The sequence below is a fragment of the Nycticebus coucang genome, chromosome 19 (assembly GCF_027406575.1).
Source record: "Nycticebus coucang isolate mNycCou1 chromosome 19, mNycCou1.pri, whole genome shotgun sequence".
Classification (NCBI taxonomy): domain Eukaryota; kingdom Metazoa; phylum Chordata; class Mammalia; order Primates; family Lorisidae; genus Nycticebus; species Nycticebus coucang.
Genome location: NC_069798.1, coordinates 42,782,857 through 42,805,136, shown reverse-complemented (window position 1 = coordinate 42,805,136; position 22,280 = coordinate 42,782,857). Strand labels below are relative to the sequence as shown.

Genomic DNA, 22,280 nt, shown 5'->3' with positions numbered 1-22,280 from the left:
AGCTGACTGGATACAAAAACTCAGGCCACACATTTGTTGCATACAAGAGTCACATCTTAACTTAAAAGACAAATACAGACTCAGGGTGAAAGGATGGTCATCCATATTTCAGGCAAATGGTAACCAGAAAAAAGCAGGAGTTGCAATTTTATTTGCGGACACAATAGGCTTTAAACCAACAAAAGTAAGGAAAGACAAAAATGGTCACTTCATATTTGTTAGGGGTAAGACTCAATATGATGAGATTTCAATTATTAATATCTATGCACCAAACCAGAATGCACATCAATTTATATGAGAAACTCTAACAGACATGAGCAACTTGATTTCCTCCAACACTATAATAGTCGGAGATTTTAACACTCCTTTGGCAGTGCTGGATCGATCCTCCAACAAAAAGCTGAGTAAAGAAATTCTAGATTTAAATCTAACCATCCAGCATTTAGATATAGCTGACAAATACAGAACATTTCATCCCAACAAAACTGAATACACATACTTCTCATCAGCCCACGGAACTTACTCCAGAATTGATCACATCTTAGGTCACAAGTCTAACCTCAGCAAATTTAAAGGAATAGAAATTATTCCATGCATCTTCTCGGACCATCATGGAATAAAACTTGAGATGAGTAACAACAGGAATCTGCATACACATACAAAAACATGGAAGTTAAATAACCCTATGCTGAACGATAGCTGGGTCAGAGATGAGATCAAGAAGGAAATTGCCAAATTTCTGGAACAAAACGACAATGAAGACACGAACTATCAGAAACTCTGGGACACAGCAAAGGCAGTTCTAAGAGGGAAATTTATAGCACTGCAAGCCTTCCTCAGGAGAATGGGAAAAGAAGAAGTAAGCAACTTAAAGGGACATCTCAAGAGACTGGAAATGGAAGAACAATTCAACCCCAAATCCAGTAAAGGAAAAGAAATAACCAAAATCAGAGCAGAACTAAATGAAATTGAAAACAAAAGAATAATACAACAGATCAATAAATCAAAAAGCTGGTTTTTTGAAAAGGTCAACAAAATAGATAAACCTTTGGCCAACCTAATCAGAAAAAAAAGAGTAAAATCTCTAATCTCATCAATCAGAAATAACAAAGACGAAATAACAACAGACTCCTCAGAAATTCAAAAAATCCTTAATGAATATTACAAGAAACTATACTCTCAGAAATACGAAAATCTGAAGGAAATCGACCGTTACTTGGAAACATGTCACCTTCCAAGACTTAATCAAAAACAAGTGGAAATGTTGAACAGGCCCATATCAAGTTCAGAAATATCATCAACCATACAAAATCTCCCCAAAAAGAAAAGCCCAGGACCAGATGGTTTAACGTCAGAATTCTACCAAACCTTTAAAGAGGAATTAGTACCTATACTACTCAACCTGTTCCAAAAGGTAGAAAAAGAAGGAAGACTACCCAACACATTCTATGAAGCAAACATCACCCTGATCCCCAAACCAGGAAAAGACCCAACAAGAAAGAAAATTATAGACCAATATCACTAATGAATATAGATGCAAAAATATTCAACAAGATTCTAACGAACAGAATTAAGCAACATATCAAACAAATCATACATCATGACCAAGTCGGTTTTATCCCAGGGTCTCAAGGCTGGTTCAATATACGGAAATCTATAAATGTAATCCAGCACATAAACAAATTAAAAAACAAAGACCATATGATTCTCTCAATCGATGCAGAAAAAGCTTTTGATAACATCTAACATCCATTCATGATTAGAACACTTAAGAAAATTGGTGGAAGGGACATTTCTTAAACTGATAGAGGCCATCTACAGCAAACCCACAGCCAATATCATATTGAATGGAGTTAAATTGGAATAATTTCCACTTAGATCTGGAACCAGACAAGGCTGCCCATTGTCTCCATTGCTCTTTAACATTGTAATGGAAGTTTTAGCCACCGCAATTAGGGAAGAAAAGGCGATCAAGGGTATCCACATAAGGTCAGAAGAGATCAAACTTTCTCTCTTCACAGATGATATGATTGTATATCTGGAAAATACTAGGGACTCTACTTCAAAACTCTTAGAAGTGATTAAGGAATACAGCAGTGTCTCAGGTTACAAAATCAATATTCATAAATCGGTAGCCTTTATATATACCAACAATAGTCAAGTTGAAAAAACAATTAAGGACTCTATCCCATTCACAGTAGTGCCAAAGAAGATGAAATACTTGGGAGTTTATCTAACAAAGGACGTGAAAGATCTATATAAAGAGAACTATGAAACTCTAAGAAAAGAGATAGCTGAGAATGTTAACAAATGGAAAAATATACTATGCTCATGGTTGGGAAGAATCAACATTATTAAAATGCCCATACTACCCAAAGCAATATATAATTTCAATGCAATCCCCATTAAAGCTCCACTGTCATACTTTAAAGATCTTGAAAAAATAATTCTTCGTTTTATATGGAATCAGAAAAAACCTTGAATAGCCAAGACATTACTCAAAAATAAAAACAAAGCAGGAGGAATCACACTACCAGACCTCAGACTATACTACAAATCGATAGTGATCAAAACAGCATGGTACTGGCACAAAAACAGAGAAGTAGATGTCTGGAACAGAATAGAGAACCAAGAGATGAATCCAGCTACTTACCGTTATTTAATCTTTGACAAGCTAATTAAAAACTTTCAGTGGGGAAAAGATTCCCTATTTAACAAATGGTGCTGGGTGTACTGGCTGGCAACCTGTAGAAGACTGAAACTGGACCCACACCTCTCACCATTAACTAAGATAGACTCTCACTGGATTAAAGATTTAAACCTAAGACGTGAAACTATAAAAATACTAGAAGAGAGTGTAGGGAAAACCCTTGAAGAAATTGGGTTGGGCGAGTTTTTTATGAGAAGGACCCCCCGGGTAATTGAAGCTGCTTCAAAAATACACTATTGGGACTTAATCAAACTAAAAAGCTTCTGCACAGCCAAGAACACAGTAAGTAAAGCAAGCAAACAGCCCTCAGAATGGGAGAAGATATTTGCAGGTTATGTCTCTGACAAAGGTTTAATAACAAGAATCCACAGAGAACTCAAACGCATTAGCAAGAAAAGAACAAGGGATCCCATTGCAGGCTGGGCAAGGGATTTGAAGAGAAACTTCTCTGAAGAAGACAGGCGCATGGCCTTCAGACATATGAAAAAATGCTCATCATCTTTAATCATCAGAGAAATGCAAATCAAAACTACTTTGAGATATAATCTAACTCCAGTGAGACTAGCCTATATCACAAAATCCCAAGACCAGAGATGTTGGTGTGGATGTGGCGAAAAGGGAACACTTTTGCACTACTGGTGGGAATGCAAATTAATACATTCCTTTTGGAAAGAGATATGGAGAACACTTAGAGATCTAAAAATAGATCTGCCATTCAATCCTGTAATCCCCCTACTGGGCATATACCCAGAAGACAAAAAATCACACCACAACAAAGATATTTGTATCAGAATATTTATTGCAGCCCTATTCATAATTGCTAAGTCATGGAAAAAGCCCAAGTGCCCATCGATCCACGAATGGATCAATAAATTGTGGTATATGTACACAATGGAGTATTATGCAGCCTTAAAGAAAGATGGAGACTTTACCTCTTTCATGTTTACATGGATGGAGCTGGAACATATTCTTCTTAGTAAAGTGTCTCAAAAATGGAAGAAAATGTACCCAATTTACTCACCTTTATTATGAAACTAATGTAGGACCTTCACATGAAAGCTATATCCCAGTTATAACCTAAGAATAGGGAGAAAGGGAAAAGGGAGGGGAGGGAGGGGGGAGGGAGGGGGAAGGAGGGGGATTAATGGGATTACACCTGCGGTGCATCTTACAAGGGTATATGTGAATCCTAGTAAATGTGGAATGTAAAGGTCTTAGCAAAATAACTAAGAAAATGCTACAAAAGCTATGTTAACTAATGTGATGAAAATGTGTCAAACGATCTATGAACCAAGTGTATGGTGCCCCACAATCATACTAATGTACACAGCTATGGTTTAATAAAAATAAATAAAAAAAAGACAAGGATGCTGGATTTTATTGAATACTTTTTCTGCATCTATTGAGAGTATCATATGGTCTTTGTTTATGCTTCTGTTATTATGGTGGATAACATTTATGGACTTGCATAAACCAGCCTTGCATCCCTGGGATGAAACCTACTTGATCATGATGTATGACTTTTTTAATGATAGGCTGTAATCTATTGGCTAGGATTTTTTTGAGAATTTTTGCATCTGTATTCATTAGTGAAATCGGTCGGAAATTTTCCTTTTTAGTTGGGGTTTTTTGCTGGTTTTGGTATCAGGGTGATGTTTGCTTCGTAGAACGTGTTGAGCAAGATTCCTTCCTCATCAATTTTTTGGAATAATTTCTGCAGTATGGGAATAAGCTCTTCCTTGAAGGTTTGACAGATTTCTGGTGTGAAGCCATCTGGACCAGGGCATTATTTTATTGGAAGGTTTTTTTATTGTTTCTTTAATCTTAGTGCTTGAAATTTGTCTTTTCAGTAGCTCTGTTTCTTCCTGGCTAAGTCTAGGGAGAGGGTGTGATTCCAAATATTGATCCATTTCCTTCATAATGTCAAGTTTCTGGGCATAGTTTCTGGTAGTATTCAGAGATGTTCTTTTGTATCTCTGTAGGATCAGTTGTTATTTCCCCTTTATCATTTCTGATTGGGGTTTCTAGAGATTTTACTTTTATATTTCTAGTTAGTCTGGCCAAACGTTTATCTATTTATTTTTTTTTTTTTCAAAAAACCAACTTCTTGTTTCATTAATTTTCTGAATGATTCTTTTGTTTTCAATTTCATTGATCTCTGATTTAATTTTGGATATTTCTTTTCTTCTGCTGGGTTTAGGCTGAAATTGCTCTTCTTTTTCCAGTTCCTTCCATAAGATGGCTTGTGAGTTTGTTCATGTGCTTTCTGTTTTTCAAGTGTAGGCATCTAAAGCAATAAATTTTCCTCTCAAAAATGCTTTTGCAGTATCCCACAGGATTTGGTAGCTTCTGTCTTCATTGTTGTTATGCTCAAGGAAGTTGATGATTTCCTGTTTTATTTCTTCCTGCACCCAGCTGTCATTCAACAGAAGGTTGTTTAATTTCCAGGGCCTTTGTGTGGGGTTGAACGTTTTTGTTGTAGTTGAGTTCCACCTTTAGTGCCTTGTGGTCTGAGAAGATACAAGGTACAATTTCAATTCTTTTGATTCTGTTGATGTTTATTTTATGTCCTAGGATATGATCAATTTTGGAAACTGTTCCTTGGTGCAATGAGAAGAATGTATATTCTTTATCTTTGGGATGGAGTGTTCTATATATGTCTATCAAGAACAGTTGTTCTAGGGTCTCATTTAAGTCCCTTATATCTTTAATTTCTGTTTAGAGGATCTGTCCAGCTCTATAAGAGGAGTGTAAAGTCTTCTATTATTATGGTATTATAGGATATCATATTGCTCGGGCTGAGTATGGTATATTTCAAGAATCTGGGAGCATTTAAATTGGGTGCATAAATATTTAGAATTGAAACATCTTCTTGTTGTATTTTTCCCTTGACCAATATAAAATGACCATCTTTGTCTTTTTTGACTTTAGTTGCTTTACATCCACATGTATCTGAAAATAAGATTGCAACTCCTCTTTTCTTCTGAATTCCATTTGCCTGAAAAATTGTCGTTCAACCCTTAGCTTGGAGTTTTAATTTGTCTTTTGAAGCTAGGTGTGTTTCCTGCAGACAGCAAATGGATATCTTGTGTTTTTTAATCCAGTCAGCTAATCTATGCCTCTTCTGTGGGGAATTCAAAGCCATTAACATTTATTGAGATTAGTGATAAGTGTGGTAGTGTCCTAGTCATCTTGTTTTATGAGAATCCATTGCTTTGTTTTATCTTTTGCATCATTGTGGAAGTAGGTTCTGTCCTTTAATTTCTGAGTTCTTACTCAGAAATTAGGGCTCAGTGTGGGGCCCTAGACAATGCTTATTTTGCTGTTAATCCATTGTGACGGTCAGTGTGTAGAACAGGTTGAATTATTTCCTGTAGAGCTGGTCTTGTTGTGGCAAATTTCCTCAATGTTTGTATACCAGAAAATGATTTCATTTCTCGGTCAATTTCAAAGCGTAGCTTAGCAGGATATAGAATTCTGGGCTGGGAATTGTTCTGTTTAAGTAGATTAAAGGTGGATGACCATTGTCTTCTTGCTTGGAAAGTTTTATTAGAGAAGTCTGCAGTCACCCCGATGAATTTGCTCCTGTAGGTCAACTGGCACTTATTCCTGGCAGCTTGCAGAATCTTTTCTTTTGTCTTGACTTTGGACAGGTTCATCACAATGTGTCTTGGAGAAGCTCAGTTAGAGTTGAGGAGACCTGGGGTCTGATATCCCTCTGAAAGGAGTGTGTCAGAATCTTTGGTGATATTTGGGAAATTTTCATGTATAATATTCCCTAGTATGGCTTCCATTCCCCTAGGGCATTCTTCTTGCCCTTCTGGGATTCCTATAACTTGTATGTTTGAATGCTTCATAAAGTCCCATAATTCTGTCAGTGAACGTTCTGCTTTCTCTCTCTTCTTTTCTGCCTCTTTAACTATCTGAGTTATCTCAATAACTTTGTCCTCTACCTCCGAAATTCTTTCTTCTGCATTGTCTAACCTGTTGCTGATACATTCTATTGCAGCTTTAAGTTTCCTAATTGACTATTTCAGTTTCTTCAGCTCTGCTATATCCTTTCTATATTCTTCATATCCTTCATCTCTTATTTGATTCTGTTTTTGGATTTCCTTTTGGTTACTTTCCACTTTATCAGAAGTTTCCTTCATTGTTTCCATCCTTTACTTCATAGTTTTCATCATCTGTATTCTAAATTCCCTTTCTGTCCTTTCTAACATTTCTTTATATGGGGAATCCTCTGCAGTAGCTACCTCATGATCCCTTGGGTGGGGTTTCTCTGGACTGATTTTTCATGTAGCCATGATTTTTCTGCTGGTTCTTCCTCATGAGTGATTTCTTTTATCTGTTTCCTTGCCATAATTTTCCTTTCACTTCCTCTTTCTCTTCAAGTTGCCATGCCTGTGGACTAGGGTTTCAATGAGTTCTTTTGGTACAGGACAAGAAGGATGAGAAGATTGAATAGCAAGAAGGGAAAAAAGAAGGAAAAAAAAGAAAATAGAGAAAGGAGGGGGGTGGGTAAAGGGGGGAATATTGACACAAAGAAGAGAGGCACAGAAAGAGGGAGACAGGAGCAATATAGGTGTGTAGTAGGGTACTTTGACCCAACCTTAAAACCTCCCTCTGGGTGTACCAGATTAGGTGGCTCCCTTGAGGTCAGCAGCTCTTTGCTAGCCTGTTTGGACACAGTACCCCACCTCCACCAAGTAGAGAGGAAAGGAAAAAAATGCTATAAATAAAACTAAAACAAGGAAACAGAAAACTTTACAGGATAAAATTGGGAGAAAAACCAAATTACAGGGGTAGAAACACTAGCAAAAATGAAGTTCAATTTGTTGAAAAAGGCAACAATGGAAAATTGTATTTAAACTAGAAATATGAGAGAATAGAAGAAAGAAAAAAGAAAAGAAAGATCTACAGGGAAAATGTTGAAATTAAAAACAAAAACAAAACAAAAAACAGAGCAGTATATATATCTTGCTGAATATTGTCTGGGCAAGAGGTGATCTTATGGGGTATGAGATGTTAATCACAATGGTGATATAGCTGTACGAGATGGAGACTGGAGGCCTCTGCTGATTTCTCAAAGCCTGCAGAGTGGGGAGTGAAAGCTTAAGTGCTTAAAAGGCACTTTAAACTGCTAACCTTGGCTAAGCAGAAGCTTTCCCAGGAAAACACTTTTCGCTGGGATCACTCCTGAAGTGGCTATCCACTTACCCAGTGTGCCAAAACCAGTCTCACTCTATGCCCCTGAGGGCTAAGGCTGTAAGGCAGCTCAGTCCCCACCTATAGGCTGCTCAGTCACTAGATTACTTGCTCCCACAAGATCCTTGCTCTGTGACCCTGAGGGCAGAGCTTGCCAGGTTAGTTCTCCCATAATGGCTCTGTGCAGCCCACAGCCAAACACTATTAGCTCCATCCGGCTCAGCAGCTCAGTCTGGGCCCCTAGACAATGCTTAAAGTCCTCCACAATATTGCCCAAGTTCTCCCAAGGTAGTTCAACTGAGCGCCAAGTCCCAAAAAACCCAAATAGCTCATAGGTAAGGGCTTTCCAGTTTGCAGATGCCTGGCGTCTTGTCTCCCCTGACTCACCATGTCTAGTTGCAAGGAAGCTGTTACTCAGCCACCATCTTGCTCCACCAACCAGCATTTTTAAGAAGAGAAACAGAGACTACCAAAGTGGATCACATGGTTGAGATGTCTATAATCCCATCACACTAGGAGGCCAAGGTGGGAAAATCATCTGAGGTTTGAAGTTCCAGACTAGCCTGAGCGAGAGCAAGACCACGTCTCTACTCAATGTAGAAAAATTAGCTGAGCGACATGGCATGGGCCTGTGTAGTCCCAGCTACTTGGGAGGCAGAGGTAGGAGGATCACTGGAGCACAGGAATTTGAGGTTGCAGTGAGCTATGATGACATCGCTGTGTTCTACCCAAGGTGACAGAGCCAGACTATGTCTCAAACAACAACAACCACAAAGTGCATCACACATAGCTAGCATAAGTATTTCAATAAATGAGCCAGATTTGGTATATATGTGTATACACACACCACACATGTGTGTACATATCCTAGGTCCTCATGTAAAACATATATATATATATATTTTTTTTTTTTTTTTGAGACAGAATCTCACTATGTTACCCTTGGTAGAGTGCCGTGGCATCACAGATCACAGCAACCTCAAACTCTAGGGCTTAAATGATTCTCTTGCTTCAGCCTCCCAAGTAGCTGGGACTACAGGCATCTGCCACAATACCTGGCTACTTTTTGGTTGTAGTTGTCATTGTTGTTTGGCAGGCCTGGGCTGGGTTCAAACCTGCCAGCTCTGGCATATGTGGCTGGTACTCTAGCCGCTGAGCTAGAGGCACCAAGCCATAAAATGTATTTCTTAATGTCTTACTTTCCAAAAGTTTGAAAGTCCTAGTTGGGTGTTGTGGTGAGCCCATGTAGTTCAGCTACTGGGGAGGCTGAGATAAGGGGATTGCTTGAGCCCAACAGTTTGTGGTTGCTGTGAGCTATGAGGCCACAGCATTCTACTCAGGGTACAGAATGAGACCGTCTCAAAAAAGGAAACAAATCTAGAAATTATAGGCATGGTAAAATAGCAGACAAGGAGTTTATAATAATTATTACTGTGGTCAAGAATTTAAAGGAAAACTATGAGCATAATGAGGAGAGAGAAGAAAACATTACAATAGAAGCAAATGAACTTCTGAAATTAAAATTTAGTAGATGAACTCAACAGAAGATTAAACATTCCAGAAAAAGGATCAGTGAACTTAGAGATATAACAATAGAAACTATCCATGATAAAATAAATGGAGAACAAAAGGCTGGAAAACAAAATTAACAGAGCCTCATTGACCTGTAGGACAATATTTAGTAGACTAATGCATATAGAATTGAATCCTAAATGGAGGCAAATGGAAAAAAATTTTTAAAAATCATGAAAATTTTAGCCAGATGTGGTGGCTCACACCTATAATCCTAGCACTCTGGGAGGCCCAAGCAGGTAAATCACCTGAGCTCAGGAATTCGAGACCAGCCTGAGCAAGAGTGAGACCTTACTCTAAAAAATAGCCAAGCATTATGGTGTGGCAGGTGCTTGTAGTCCAGCTACTTGGGAGGCTGAGGCAAAAGGATCATTGAGCCCAAGATTTTGAAATTGCTGTGAGCTATGACACCATGACACTCAACCAAGGGCAACAAAGTAAGACTCTGTCTCTAAATAAATAAATAAATGTTTAAAAATCATGAAAATTTTGAAAAATGATGACTAAATTTCCAAATTTGATGAAAACTATATCATATAGATAGAGAAAGTTTGACAAATGTCAAGCAGTATAAAAACAAAGTTAGCACACCAAGGCACATTATATTCAAACTGCTGAAAATTAGTGATAAAGAACAAATCTTAAAAGTACCCAGAGAAAAAAGCATTGTACATACAGGGAGCAAAGATAAAACTCTTTGCTACAAAGAGTTACAAACTCTTCTCTGGAGGCCATGAAAGCGATGACAATAGAAATGTATCCTTACAATGCTGAAAGAAAAAAAAATTATGTCAACTTAAAATTCTATACCCATTGAAGATATTCTTTACACTTTAAGGGGATTTTGAAAGGGTGAATGCCAGAAGCAAGAAAGTAAAAAAGAAGGACATGGAAGTAGTCTGGATGAGAAATAATGGGCCACAGACAGTATGGACTGAAAGGTGGGAGTCTCAGAGGGGCTCATCTGATCATCGATTTACTCCCAGTTAGTTTTCTAGGGTAGAGAACATCTTACACTACCACCTACAAAATCTTTGTATGGTGTCTGGAGTGTCTAAACCCTTTCTCTTGATATGTAAGTCCTCACTAATCTCATCTCATCCTGTCTTAAAATTAATTTTAGGTAAAGCCATTACTTTAGAAAGAAAAGGCAAAGACAGAAGACTGAATTTTCTTCCTACCTTTAAGAAAACAGCTCAACTTTTCTCACTGAAAATTTCTGCCAGCTGGATTTGTTAGGCTGGGGCAGGGTTTCTCAATCTCATAATTGTTGACATTTTGGATCAGATAATTCTTATTGTTGGGAGCTGTCCACTAGATGCCAGTAGCCCCCCAGAATTTTGACAATCAAAAAAATGTCTCTGGCATGACTGAATGCCAAAATAACCCCTAGATTAGAACTACAAGTGGGAGAGACAAGTCTTAAAGCTTTCAATACTTGTTTTAATGTATTAATTTATTGCTTCCTAAACAGTTTATACTCATAGAGAAAATACGAGCTCCCCTGCTTTGGAAGAAAACTGTATTTTTTCTCCTTTTATAAAACACTCATTAAAAGTTTTGGCCAGGTATACTCATGCCTATAATCTCAACTATTGTGAGGTGGGAGGATCACTTGAGTCAAGAAATTTGAGGCTGCAGTAAGCTATGATGGCACCACTGCACTCCACTGAAGGCTAGGTACCAGAGGGAGACCCTACTTCTCTTAAAAAAAAAAAAAAAAAGGTGATTTCTGAGTATTTTTTTAAACTATAAGATTTTTATTATATTAATTACCCTCCTCAGGCTTGGCGCCTGTAGCTCAGCAACTAGGGCGCCCACCACATTCACCAGGCTGACAGGTTTGAACCCAGCCTGGGGCCTGCCAAACAACAATGACAACTACAACAACAACAAAAATAGCCAGGCATTGTGGTAGGCACCTGTTAGTCCCCGCTTGGGAGGCTGAGGCAAGATAATCTCTTAAGGCCAAGAGTTTGAGGTTGCTGTGAGCTGTGACGCCACAGCACTCTACAAAAACAAAAAAAAAAAACAAAAAAAAAAACAAGTTACCCTCCTCAAATCAAACTGTAATTCATCAGTCCCTATCCCTTTCTTTCCCCATTCCCTCTCCAAATAACCACTTTGGATTCTCTTTTCACAACTTCATCTATGTCAAACTGTCTTCAGCAGAACTTCTCTAGGCATGCAAAAATGAGAAGTTTTGAAGATTGACAAGAAATGTGCTTGCCTAACTGCAAACTTCATGACAGTCAACAATAAGCCAGCTCTTAATGTCTACATTTTTTATATTGCTAAAAAATATGCTGTCAGCAGCACATATAGTAAAACTGGAATGATACAGAGAAGATTGGCATAGCCCCTGCACATGGATGACATGCAAATTCATGAAGTGGTCCATATTTTCTTTTCTTTTCTTTTTCTTTTTCTTTTTTTTTTTTGTTTAGTTTTTTGAGCCAGATTACATTGATTGCATTTGTTAGGTAAAGTCCCTCTTATGATTGTGTCCTGCCCCCAAAAGTTGAGATGCACACCATGAACCCCTCTCCTTCACCCTTTCTGTTCTCCCCTTCCCTACCCTCCACCTTGTACTAGGTCATTGTCCTTATATGAAAATTGAATACATAGGATTCTTGCTTCTCCATTCTTGTGATGCTTTACTGAAAATAATGTGTTCCACTTCCATCCAGGTTAATACAAAGGATGTAAAGTCTCCATCTTTTTTAATGGCTGACTAGTATTCCATGGCATACATATACCACAGCTTGTTAATTCATCCCTAGATTGGTGAACATTTAGGCTATTTCCACATTTTGGCCACTGTAAATTGAGCTGGGATAGACAGTCTAGTGCAAGTGTCCTTATATTAAAAGGATTTTTTTTTCTTCTGGATAGATGCCCAGTAATGGGATTGCAGGATCAAATGGTAGGTCTAGTTTGAGTTCTTTGAGTGTTCTCCATGCTTCCTTCCAAAAGGATTGTATTAGTTTGCATTCCCATCAGCAGTGTAAAAGCGTTCCCTTCTCTCCAGATCCATGCCAGTATCTGTAGTTTTGAGATTTTGTGATGTGGGACATTTTCGCTGGGTTTAGATGATATCTTAGGATGGTTTTGATTTGAATTTCTCTAATAATTAGGGACAATGATAATTTTTTCATATATTTGTTAGACATTCGTCTGTCTTCTTCAGAGGTTCTATTCATCTGTCTTGCCCATGATATAAGGGATTGTTGGTTTTTTCATGTTGATTAATTTGAGCTCTCTGTAGCTCTTAGTTATCTTGCTGAGGCAAGAGAATTGCTTAAGCCCAAGAGTTTGAGGTTGCTGTGAGCTGTGACGCTACGTCACTCTACCGAGGGTGCCATAATGACACTCTGTCTAAACAACAACAACAACAACAAAAAAAAAAACCCAAAAAACATTTTCTAAATTAAGGAAAAGGTCAAATAACATATCCAAGGTCATTCAACCCGAAATCATTACTTCCAATGCTAATATTAAAAAACATGTACTAGGGCCAGGCATGGTGGCTCACACCTGTAATCCTAGCACTCAAGGTGGGTGGATTGCTTGAGCTCACAGGTTCGATATCAGCCTGAGTAAGAGTGAGATCTCCATCTGTAAAAATAGCCAGGCACTATGGGGAGCTACTTGAGAGGCTGAGACAAGAGAATCACTTAAGCCCAAGTATAAGGTTGCTGTGAGCTGTGATGTTACAGCACTCTACAGAGGGCTACATAATGACACTCTGTCTCATAAAAAAAAAAATCAAACCAAAACAAACAAACAAAAACCTTACAGGATAAAATTGGTGGAAAAAACAAATAACACAGGAAGAAAAACTAGCAAAAATTATGTTATTATTTAAGAAAGCAACAATTAAAAATTATATTTACACAATAAAAATGAAAAAAGGAAAAAGAAAAATCCAGGGGGGAAAAGTTGAAATTAAAAAAAAGAAATAAAAAACAAAAACAACATATAGATACTAAGAGACAGGGCTGAGAGTGGATGCAAGGGCTTGAGGATCAAGTGCAGGTGTTAAAATAACTCCTAGGCAAGACTGGTTTCTTTAACTGGTTTCTCAACTGTCTCTGCCACCTTTCATGAACTTTGGCTAATTACAATACCATTTACATTGTGGCTTTTAAATTTCTTCACCCCAAAATTGCCATAATAGTTCTAAGACAACAATATAAAATATGAAAACGAGAGGGAACCCACTCTAGAAATTACTACCTAAAATTTGTAGTATTCTAAATACCTTGAATATTCTTCCCCTCAATTAGTAAAACTATAAAAGACCTAGGACCATTTCCTTTCAGTGCAGCTGTCTTTGTGAGACACTCCCCCCTCCCTTTCCTGAGAGTGTACTTTTGCTTTCAACAAAGCTTTCGTTTGCTTGGTGTATATGATGCATCCTGAAATTCTTTTCTATGACAAACACCAAAAACTTGGCGAAACCTCCACTCTGAGGCCAATACAAAAAAGCAAAGACCTGTGCAACTTCAGGGATCTCAGAAGCTGTTTCCTGGGCTGGGCACAGTGGCCCAGGCCTGCAATCCTGAGCTCATGGGTTGAAGACCAGCCTGAGCCAAAGCAAGATGTCATGTCTAAGAAAAAAAAATAGCCTGGGATTGTCTGGGTGCCTGAAGTCCCAGCTACTTGGGAGGCTGAGGCAAGAGAATTGCTTAAAAAAATTGTCTCAAAAAACAAACAAACAAACAAAAATAAAGAAGCGGTTTCCTTCGCTCAAAAGTATCCTTCTATTAGCATAACTAATCTCAAAACTTCTTCTTCTTTTTTTTTTTGTAGAGACAGAGTCTCACTGTACCACCCTCCGGTAGAGTGCCGTGGCATCACATGGCTCACAGCAACCTCCAACTCTTGGGCTTACGCGATTCTCTTGCCTCAGCCTCCCAAGCAGCTGGGACTACAGGCACCCGCCACAACGCCCGGCTATTTTTTTGTTGCAGTTTGGCCGGGGCTGGGCCCGAACCCGCCACCCTCGGCATATGGGGCCAGAGCCCTACTCACTGAGCCACAGGTGCCACCCATCTCAAAACTTCTTAAGCCTGTGTGTCACTCCACTCAAACTTACAAGAAAAAGAATGTTTGTTTCCCTGGCTAACAGATAGACATTTCTCAGTCAGTGTTGCTTTTAATTGAATCAGCTGTGTCTAGAGCAGGGGTCCTCAAACTTTTAAAACAGGGGGCCAGTTCACTGTCCCTCAGACCGTTGGAGGGCCAGACTATAGTTTAAAAAAAAACAAAAACTATGAACAAATTCCTATGCACACTGCACATATCTTATTTCAAAGTAAAAAAACAAAATGGGAACAAATACAATATTTAAAATGAAGAACAAGTAAAGTTAAATCAACAAACTTACCAGTATTTCAATGGGAACTATGGGCATGCTTTTGGCTAATGAGATGGCCAATGCGCGGTTTTTATTTGCCACTGCTAGTCGTGACAGGTGATGCAAGTGTGCATCAGTTAGTCTAGATCTGGCTGGAGATTTCAGATGTTTCATTCTGGAAAAAGTCTGTTCACAGACATAAGTGCTGCCAAAGATGGTTGCCATTTTGAGTGCATGGTTCCTGAGATTAGAATATGTCTCAGAGGGGAGCGATGCATAGAAATTAGGAAGGCTGCTTGACTTGAATGCATCTTTCAGAGAGTCACAATTCTGCAGTTCGGCCAGTTCCATTTGGTAAATCATATCCACATTTTCAATGTCAATAGAAAATGGGTTATGGAAAAGCTGTATGTCCTGTTCATGGAGATGAAGCTCTTTAAATCTAAATCAGAACTCCTTTTGCAACTTTTCCAGTGAATCTATGCATGTTTTATTTGGGAATGCAGCCAATGGATTTTCTGCTGACTTTGAGTTGTGGGGAGATGGCAGAAATTTTCCTCTTTCACTTGTTTGATGAGGAAGCCTAATTTTACTTCAAATGCTTTCACATGTGATTGAATATCACAGATGAGCTTCCCCTTTCCTTGAAGTTGCACATTGAAATTGTTGAGTAGCTCTGTTACATCTATCAGAAAGGCAAGGTGCCATTTCCATTCTGCATCATTGAGCTCTGGTACTTGTTTTTTGAAAGCAGAAAGCTGTAATCTGTGGAAGTAGGTCATAGAAATGTTTCAAAATTCTCCCTTGACTCAGCCAATGGACTTCTGTGTGGTATGGAACATCTTCACAGGCAACATTTAGCTCAGACAGAAATTCCTGAAATTGTCTGTGGTTTAGTGTATTACCTCTAATGAAGTTAACACAAGATACCACAGTTTTCATAACAGAGTCCCACTTCAGTGATTTACTACACAGCACTTGTTGGTAGATGAGGCTGTGCATGGCTATTGGATGAAAATGGTTATGTTTGTCCATTTCTTGGTTAATGCGAGCAATTACTCCTTTCTTAGACCCCACCATGCTAGGAGCACCATCAGTTGTCACACTGGCTAGTTTTGCCCAGTCCAGCTCCAAACTATTAACAGTTTGGCAAACCTCTTCATAGATATCCTCTCCTGTAGTTGTTCCTTTGATGCTTTGCAGTGCAGCAAGCTCTTCTGTGACTTCGAAATAGTCGTTCGTACCACGAATAAAAATTAGAAGTTATGCAGAATCATGAACATCATTACTTTCATCAAGTGCCAAGGAAAAATAGGAAAGGATTTTTGCAGAGTTTTGCAAATGCTGATGCAAATTGTCTCCCATTTCTTCAATCCTTCGTATAATTATACTGAAAGACTCACTGTACTGAATAAATCAGCCTTCTCTGGACACATCTCTTTGGCAACAGAAAGAAGTCATTCTTTAACAAATTCTCCTTCCGTGAACGGTCTGCCAGTGCACGCTATTATCTTGGCAACTTGAAAACTTGCTCACAGTGATGAAGTATTTAGCTGTTTCTGCTTCACAAAAGTATTTTGCTGAGTTGTCAATGTATATTTCAGTTTTAATATTTTATCTTTTCTCACTTCTCTGGCCAAACTATCATATTTATCTTTATATTGAGTTTAATAATGTCAATGCAAATTGTATTCTTTGAACACAGATGCTATATTCTGGCATATCAAACACACAGCTCTTTCCTTGTACTGCATGAAAAAGTAATCATAAGTCCACTGTTCTTTGAATATCCTACACTCCGAGTCAATTTTTCTCTTTCTTGATATCATTGTTTCCTAGGGATTCCAAATTGCTATTAGTAAAATACCAATATATATATATACAGCGCTCCAAAAACAATATACCAGCAATAACTTTGCCCACACAGAGATGTATAGACTGCACTGCCTATCAATGCAGTCTGATCAGTGCCCATCAATGCAGTCTGATCAGTGTCCATCAATGCAGCCTTGTCAGTCTACATAATTTCAGCCTTGCCAGTGCCCATATGGTGGAACTCTGCCTTTACCTCAGGCTCACACTGGTGTGGCGCGGGAACAGGCATGATTACAGAGCCGGTTCCTCCACCACCTTTCCAGTTCACATTACCCTGTGCGAACCACACTGCGATCTGTGAACTTGCACAGGAATCTGATTGCATGTGTGAGAAGACCCATGTGATCAGATTCCACTGCAGGAAAAAAGAAGGCACGGGTGCCTTTTTTCTTCCAAATCTAATGCAAGTTCAGCCATACAAGCATATGGCTGAACTCGCACTGCTCAGAGATTGCAACAGTGTGAACTGGGGCTTACACAGCAAACAATATACAACATCATACACAACTGAATAGCAATCAGAATATAAATGCACTTACTGTCAATTAAATTGGATTTCCTACTCCTCGGCTGTCTGCAGAGCCAGATTTAGTTCCCATTTAGTTCCCACTGGGCAGATTACCAGTTTGGGGCTCCCATGCGATAACACTGAGCACTGACCATTTGCATCAACACTGACCACTGACCACTGACCATTTGCAGTAACACTGCTGACAATTTGCATTAATACTGAGCACTAACAATTTGCATTAACACTGAGCACTTACAATTATCATAACCACTGAGCACTGACTATTTGCATTACCTCTGAGCTCTGACCATTTGCATTACCTCTGAGCACTGACAATTTGCATTAGCACTGAGCGCTGACTATTTGTGTTATCACTGTGATGCAACCCCCCCCTAGAAACTGCCCCCAACCAACTAACCAACTTGAAAAAAAGGCTTTCCTAACTTCAAAAAAAAGACTCTTCTAACTTCAAAAATGGTGCCCCCATCTGCAAAAAAAAAAAACAAAACAAAAAAAACCCTCCTAACTTTAGAAAAAAAGGCCCCCTTTAACTGCAAAAAAAGGTCCTACTTACTGCAAAATTAAAAAAAAAAGACTTCCTAACTTCAAAAAAAAAAAAAAAAACGCTAACTTGTTCTTACCCCAGTCCTTAGGCAGCAGGAGGCTCTGCACAGGCAACCTGGTGATTCCTCCGATTACATCAGAGACTGAGATGAGGAGTTGAGAGACAGAGAGAAGGAGTGGAGTTGGAGAGTAGGAGGGGAATTGGAGAGTGTGGGGCACATTCCACACATGCATACTGAGCCCTGGACAGTGGGTTGCTAAGCAGGATGGCAATAACATCCAGCCGGGAGAGACAGAGAGAAGGAACGGAGTCGGAGAATTGGTGCACATTCCACACATGCGCACTGCGGCCCGGGACAAATCAGCTACTAAGCAGGACAGGCAGCTGTGGCAAAAACACCTGGCGGGCCAGATAAATGTCCTCAGCGGGCCACATGTGGCTCGCAGCCCATAGTTGAGGACCCCTGGTCTAGAGTATGGACTTCTAATATACAAATAGGGGGCCTGCAGGGCCTATGAGAACGAGAACAAAACCGGCCTGCACCCCAAAAGTGGTTCCATTGTTTGGAAATGCCTGGAGCACAGTGAGTACTTACTAGTTGTCTTGGCTACTATTGTTATTGTTTTCAGTTTTTCATTTGGAAATTTTCAGTTTCCATTCATTTCATTATGCCATATTCTATCACTGAAATGACATTTCTTCTCCTTTTGAATAAAAATAAATCATTCATTCCAAGAATATTTATTTCATACTTGGTATGTGTCAAACAGTGTCCCTGGCAATGAAGATACAGAAAGAAAAAAGTCCTTGCCCTCACGGAACTTATATTCTAGAAAGGACTGGGATGTAGGGAATTATTGTACCCATAATTCACGAGCTAATATTATTTAAGGTAGTGAGACATTTAATAGGAAAAGTAAAGCAGTTTGAGAAGATAGATAATGATAGTAGGGGAAGAAGGACAGTGATACCAAGTGAACAAGGGCTAAAGGTAGAAGGTAAAATGTGATAAAGAGTTTCGTTCTGATTTTTAGAGTGATGTAAACCCACTGAATGATTTTAAACGGGGATATGGTGAGATCTGATTCGTATTTATGAAGGATCATTCTGGCTATTATAGCAAGAACATTTGTAAGGAATGAGATAGAAAGGAGATAAAGGCGGGGTATGGTGGCTCATGTCTGTAATCCCAGCACTTTGGGAAGCTGAAGTAGAAGGATCACATAAAGCCAGGATTTTGAGACTGGCTGGGTATCATAACAAGAACACTGCCTCAACAAAAAATGAAAAAAAAAAAAAATTAGCTAGGTGTGGTAGCATGTGCCTGAAGTCCCAGTGCTCAGAAGGCTGAGGCAGGAGCATTGTGTGAGCCCAGGAGTTTGAGGCTGCAGTGAGCTATGATTGCACCACTGCACTCTAAACTGTGACAGAGCAAGACTGTGTCTCTACGTATATAGACTAACCCTTACAACACCTATTCCTCTCTTCTCAAAGGTATCAGGTATCCTGGTTTTGATATTCATCACTGACATGTGTTTTTGAATTTCTAGTACATATGTATGTAAGTTTACAGCATTTTTATTTTAGGAAAAATTTATATAAAGGGTAGAAAACTTTTTTCAACTCGATCTTTTCATTTATCATTATTTTTCAGATTTGTTCTCTTTTTCATATTAGATCTGCTTTATTTTTTTCCCTCACTCTACACATAGCATTCTTTTGCAGGAATAAATAAATAAATGTACATACCCAGTCTCTTGGTGAATTCAGTTTTCAATTTTTCACTATTCCAGCAATGCCATAAAATATCCTTGTGTATTTCTCCTAATGTACATGTACAAGTGTTAAGAGTTTCTCTACGTTACTGCTGCCCAACCATGTTTAGGTCATAGAATACATAGAACATGATAAAATTTGTGTGAAACACTGGTAAACTGGAGGGAATTTAGGAGAATCTATATGGAGCTAGATAAAAAAATATTACTTTTTCCTTATAATTATGATGAAAAATCGGTTAAGTTTGTGAATGATGCTGTTGCAAAAATCTGTATTTTTAATGGTGTTTTATTTGCTTTGAGAATCAATTACTGAGACAGGTATGGTAAAATATTCCACTATACTTACTTGTGGATATTATCTGTTTATCATTGTAGTTTTATATTATACATTAAGGCCATGTCATTAGGTGCCTACAAATTTAAAATTGTTTTACTGGTGAATTGAAGTCACTCATGGAAGTCCCAGCTATGGCATCTTCATCGGGTATTTATACTTCATTTATAGTTCCTCCTGGTCCAGAGGATCTTTACTATGATTATTTTTTAGAAGCAGGGTCTTGCTCTATCTGGAGTACAGTAGCACAATCATAGTTCACTGCAGCCTTGAACTTCTAGGCTCAAGGTTCTTGAGTAGCTGGAACTACAGGCGTGCATTACCATGCCTGGCTCAGAGGATCATTTTTACCATAAACTTCAATCTAGCTTATAGGAAGACTGCTAGGAAATTAACTAGATGTCAAATTCTCATGCAGAATGGAGAAGAGGTTTTTTTTTTTTTTTTTTTTCCAGACAGAGTCGCAAACTGTCACCCTAGGTAGATAGCCATAGCATCACAGCTCACAACCTCAAACTTTTGGGCATAAGCGATTCTTTTGCCTCAGCCTCCCAAGTAGCTGGGACTACAGGTGCCTACAACAACGCCCAGCTATTTTTGTTTTAATTGAGACAGAGTCTCACTTTGTCGCCCTCTGAAGAGTGCCATGGCGTCATACCTCACAGCAACGTCGAACTCTTGGGCTCAAGCAATTCTCTTGCCTCAGCCTCCCCAGCAGCTGGGACTACAGGCATCCACTACAACACCTGGCTATTTTTTTGTTGTTTAGCAAGCCCAGGCTGGGTTCGAACCCACCAGTCATGGTGCATGTGGTCTGAGCCCGAACCACTGAGCTAAAGGCACACTTGTTAGATGTTTTCAATGGTTCTTTTTCTCCAATCTATGTCTCCTATATTTTCTTATGTATTTCTTATGAATTTTCTTAGACTGCCATTCTATGAGCAATTTATTCAGCATTCGTTTTGAGATTTCCTGTTTATTGTAAAACCAGACATTAATTTGTGGAAATACTCTATAAAGTCTCATATTAGCTATGGGGAATGTTTATTGGACATTTACCTTCTGTGGGCATTAGATTTAGACTTCTTTTTCTCTTGCTCTGCAATCTTGCAAAAATCACAGTTATTGATTTTGCTTGCACATTGGTAATTTTTCTTTTTTTTTTTTTTGAGACAGAGTCTCACTTTGTCATCCTTTGGTAGAGTGCCATGGTGTTATAGCTCACAGCAATCTCAAAATCCTGGGTTTAAGCAATTCTCTTGCCTCAGCTTCCCAAGTAGCTGGGACTACAGGTGCCTGCCACAATACCTGGCCATTTTTAGAGATGAGGTCTTGCTCTGGCTTAGGCTGGTCTCAAACCTGTGAGCTCAGGAAATCCACCCGTCTCCGAAGTGCTGGGATTATAGGCATGAGCCACTGCACCCGGCCCCCACATTGGTAATTTCCTCAGGAAAAATTCTTGGCACAACTTCCCAAAATATTGTCATCTACATTTTGGTTGGATAATTCCTTATATTAGGTATTTTCTTCTGTTTTTAAAAATCCAGCTTTTGGGGTGGAGCTCAGATCATGAGTTGAATCAAATTGCCGATCTGTATTATGTACATGTTATTATGAAATCATCTTTGCAATCCTGGGGAGAAATTTTCTGTTTACAAGTGACTTTATCTGGTTTTAGCATCAAGGTTGTAAGTGCACTGTGGAAGTAACTGAAGAATATGCCTTCATTTCTTAATTATCTTGAGCAGTTTTTATATATTTCTTCTATGTTCTCCTAGTGAGAAGAAACTACTTAAAGTATTTATTTATAAAGATAAGGTCTCACTCTGTTATTAATTTATGGAGACAAGGTTTCACTCTGTCACCCAGGTTGGAGTACAACGGCCTGGTCACGGCTCACTGCAACCTCAAACTCCTGGGCTCAATCTATCTTCCTGCCTTAGCCTCTTGAGTAGCTAGGTTACTATAGGCTACTCATGCCAGGCTAATTTTTTTCGAATTATCTTTATTTTTATAAATGGGGTCTTGTTATGTTGCCCAGGCTTGTCTCAAACTCCTGGCCTTAAATGATCATCCTGCCTAGGCCTCCCAGAATTCTGGGATTATATGCATGAGCTCCTGCACCTGCCCCATTATTTATCTTAAAATCCTTGCAGGACCTATAATTGTAGTTGTTTTCTAAATAAATTTTGTTTGAGTTTTCTAGTTTTCTTCTTGAAAACTCTTGCTGGATTTACTTACACTGCATTTTTAAAATTTCTTTTTATGGCTCGGCATCCACAGCTTGGTGAGTAGGGTGCTGGCCATATATACCGAAGCTGGCAGATTCGAGCCTGGGTTGGGCCTGCTAAACAATGACAACTGCAAC

General features: G+C 38.8%; 1 non-coding gene across 1 annotated transcript; it reads left to right on the top strand.

Moving 5' to 3' along the window:
- The first annotated feature begins 11,790 nt into the window (after nucleotides 1-11,790).
- On the top strand, nucleotides 11,791-11,894 carry LOC128572154 (U6 spliceosomal RNA). Its single transcript, XR_008376067.1, has one exon. It is a non-coding gene; the product is annotated as a U6 spliceosomal RNA (small nuclear RNA).
- The last annotated feature ends 10,386 nt before the right edge of the window (nucleotides 11,895-22,280 follow it).